Source organism: Mirounga leonina, unplaced genomic scaffold, assembly GCF_011800145.1.
Source record: "Mirounga leonina isolate KUSES-001 unplaced genomic scaffold, KU_Mleo_1.0 Mir_169, whole genome shotgun sequence".
NCBI classification, from domain to species: Eukaryota; Metazoa; Chordata; class Mammalia; order Carnivora; family Phocidae; genus Mirounga; species Mirounga leonina.
Window position 1 is genome coordinate 20,778,003 of NW_023270431.1, and position 4,407 is coordinate 20,782,409.

A 4,407-nucleotide genomic window follows, 5' to 3' on the forward strand; every position below is an offset into this window, starting at 1 on the left:
ACAAGAGTCAGGGTAGTATCACCCAGCCATATAAAACTTGGAGGGAGAAGAGTGGAAGTCAGTGTTTCAAATACATAGCTCTCTCTGGCACAAGGAAGTATTGGATAAATGTCAATTATCTCCTGAAAGTTAGAGAAGTGCAAAGAGAGACAATAAGAATTAGATAAAAGCATTGCTTCAGTAAATGCCTTGATTAAATTGGCTGTCACCGAAGTGTAGTTTACCATTCAGTAGATTTACATGCATTTCTCCAATAAGACTTATTGCTCAGGTTTTGGAAAAGAGCAGACTATGGGGTGACTCAAAATTAGAAGTCAGTCTGACAAGCATGAGAGACAGTCAGAGGATCAAGAGGAGCAAGAGAAGGCAACATCGAAATGCCAGATCTTGAGTCCAAGCTGATGAATTTTGCTACAGAGGCAAGAGAGATCAGAAAGAGGTGACTGCCAGGACAGGAAGGGATAGAGGAGTAGGGGTAAGGGGGGTTGGGAGGAGCATGTTCAGTGCTCAGAGAGAGAGTGGACAGTATCAAAGGACAGAAGTTTGTGGCCAGAGAAAGGGAACTAGTAATCTCAAGGTGTAACTTGTTCCCTGTCTCAAGTGGCAGTCCCAGGTAGACTCATATTAGGGGCCGGTTGTGGCAGACCTAAGATCCACCACTCAGGTCTTCCTTTTCAAGAAAGAACGTGGTACTGAGCTTCAAGAAGTGCGGTTAGCTAACACCTTCAAGATCTGCTCTGCATTGGACCTGAGTTCACACTCTTCACTGGGTGGCCCCCAAACAATGACTGAAGCAAGGCAGTGGTACGAGGAACTGGCCATTCCCATCCAACAGGCACTCCTTGAACTGGCCACCATTGCTCTGCTGCTCCCTGTTGGGCCAGCAGAGGAAGCATGGCAGTCTGAGCTGCTCAATTCTTACTCCCCTTTCCTTTTACAGGTGTCACTCCCCCAAAAACCTTTTGTACTCCTAACTCCATCTTATCATCTGTTGCCAAAAGAACCCATCTATAAACTTTTAAGTCTTGTTGCATATATTCTTATTTTATTCTTATAATAACCGAGGTGGTAGTTATAAGAGCACCCACGCTCTGCTTTACAAATGGAAAAACTGAAACCCAGAACACTTAAATAACCTGACCGTGTTTACACTGCTAGGGTGTGCCAAAGTTGTGCCCAAATTTCCTCCACATCTTTTCCAAGCCCGGTGCTCTTTACCTTGGAGATATTAAGAATAATGAGTGGCAATAAAAAATGCTAAAGGAAGCCACAACTGAGTCTCGGTCAAACTTTGTAGCTTTAGCATGAGGTTGAGATGGAAAACATCATTGTAGAGAAAAACAATCCCATACTTATAGTAGTACATTTTGATTAAAGAAGAGAATTATAAATTATAAAAAAATTTTATTTCTATCCCACTCTCATTTTAAGGGTTCCCTTTGTGTGTATTTATGAGGATCTTATTAAGAGTCTTTCAGGTGTTCCTTTGCCATCAGTGGATCAGACCAGAGTCCAGTAATTTCCATATCCAAAGGAAGTAGTGCAATGCCCTTTTGAAATCACACTAGCTATTTCACCATAAACAAAGTAATTTACAAATAACTGTTCCTTTGTTGAAATCTGATCATTTATTTTTCTTCTTTCTTTTGAATTTTGAAATAATAAAACACAAAACAAATTCATGATCATTAAAACGAAATTTGAGAAGGATGCCTGGGTGGCTCAGTCGTTAAGCGTCTGCCTTTGGCTCAGGTCATGATCCCAGAGCTGGGATCGAGCCCCGCATTGGGCTCCCTGCTCAACGGGAAGCCTGCTTCTCCCTCTCCCACTCCCCCTGCTTGTGTTTCCCTCTTGCTGTCTCTCTCTGTGTCAAATAAATAAATAAAATCTTTTAAAAAAATGTAATTTGAGAAAATAGAAAAGTATACAGATGACAATAAAAGTCACCCATAATGCCACTGCTGTATTTTGGCTTTAGACCTTTTTTGTCTTCTACCAGTGTGTATACAGTACATTCATTCCCTTACCCTAACCTTAACACCACATGACACCCTGGAAGTTGTGACTATACTTCAAGCCAAGAAGTTCATACAATTCCAAGATCCCTTATATTGACAGGTGATGAAGTCGCTGAAATCCACCTCTTATTCCCAAATGAATTAACAATATGTAACTTCTTAAATTTCAGATCTCAGAGTTAGACCCCAAACTCAGTTCCTCCATGTTTATTTATTTATTTATTTGCTAAATCCTTGGATATTAGCACTGTGGTCCTTGATTGAGGGAAAGCATCTGTAAGGCGACTTGGATGGCCTCTGCCAATGAAGAAAGTACCACCTTTTGGATAATATCCTGATCATGGAGGCTCCCGACTCCCCCACCTTTGAGGGCAAGTTCTGAAGCCAAGTTAAACCAGATTGTATTCTTGAAGTGGACCTGGACTGGAATGAACCTCCTGGAAACACTAGGACAAACCAGCCGTGGGGGGCAAGGTTTTGAACAAGAACCATGTCTAAGTGGCCCTGTCCAGTGGTCACTCATCGCAGGTAAGGTGCCCATTTGCTTGAAGTTCAGTGTTGGGATAGAGGATCTCTGTCCTAGAAGTGACTTGTGCAGCGGGACGTGACTGGGAGAACAGAGTACTTGCTAAGGTGATACGACTTGCTTTTATGTCACACCAGCATGTATGTCTGGACAATGTTACAAACGTAGCTGAGCCACAGAAATAGTTTTCCAGGGCGCCTGGGTGGCTCAGATGGTTGAGCATCTGCCTTCGGCTCAGGTCGTGATCCCAGGATCCTGGGATCGAGTCCTGCGTCGGGCTCCCTGCTCAGCGGGGAGCCTGCTTCTCCCTCTGCCTCTCTCCCTCTCTGTCTCTTACGAATAAATAAATAAAATCTTTAAAAAAAAGAAATAGTTTTCTATATGACATTTTTAAATTTAAGATGATTAAAAAAGGAATATGAAATCAGAAGTACATAATTAGTGAAATCAGCTGGTAAAATGCAATAGGCATCCACAGAATCAAAAGCTCTTCTCGATGAAAGGAGGCCCAAATAATCGTCCTAAAACTGCATCATTTCCCAAGTCACACCTAGCTTGTCCCTGGGTCTTTTAAGGGACAGGAGCCTGGCAGCCAACTTGCACCATCCTGTCGCCATTGAAGTTACATGAGTGCCACCTAGTGTCACTTGTTAAAGCTGAGAGGGGCTTAGACCTTCAGTTTACCTGATCTGTGGAAACCAAAGCCCTGAACACAGGGGTGATTTCAGCAGGCTACATCTATCTGATTAGTGGCTGAGCCAGACTGGGGAAGTGGTTGTCCTGCTTTACAGTTTCAACTGGTGGTAACCTCTGGAGTTTGGGAGTTAGAAGTCCTGGTAGCTGGACTGTGCCAAAGAATAAAGCATAAACTTCCAGGGTCTCAGGTGCCCCGTGCATTAAACTCCTAAAATAACATTTCCTTGTTCTTAAAGTTTGAGACACATGAGTGGCAGAGAGCAGAATCTGAAAGTTAGCATAGGCCTCCACAGGCCTTTAATCAGCTCTGCTCCTCCATGACCAATGACCTTAATCCAGCTGTACAAGTAATCAAATTATTACCTACAAGCAAGTACTCCGGTCTAAAGTCATCAGCCTTAATCCAGGGAAGATGCCTCTGCTATCTCCTTTTAGGCTTTCTCCTTCAGCCTCTAGCTTTTCAAATGAAGCAGGTCTGACACCATCTGAGAGACCAGTGCCATTGGAACCATTTAGGCTTTGATTTCCAGAAGTCAGGTGTTTTCCAGTTCTCCAAGTAGAGCTGTTTCAAGATTGATCTAGGCCAGTGGTTCTTATTACTGCCTGCACATTAGCATCACCCAAGGAAATTTTAGAATACCATTGTGCTTGGGTATGACCCTAGACCAGCACAGTCAGAATCTCTGGGCGTTCCCACATTGTTGTGTGTGGTTTTTGTTAAGCTACTCAGGTTATTCCAATGTTCAGAAGATTGAAAATCACAGTGATGGGCTGAGCTTGCACTAAATAAGAGAATAGAAGAGCTAAAAGTAGGAAAGGTGGGAGTTAGATAAGCTCATTCCACCCAGGGTCTCAAACAGAATTGGGTATATACTAAAGGCTCAATAAATGCCTGCAGCAAAGAACTTGTTCAAAGGAAATGGTATAATAATACTGAAGGCATTTACAGTCTACTCGTTTCAGGATTCTCTTACCTCCCTGCATAGGAAACATCTGCGAAGAACCACAAGTAAACTTAAAAGTAGGAGAAGCAGGTAGACAAGCCAATATAGAGCAGGAAGAAATGTTTCAAAACATGACTATTATTAAAATATACCTCACCCTCTGTTTTCCTTCCCCTGTCCCATTTTCAATTTCTTAATTCTCCCATTCAAATCACATACAGTG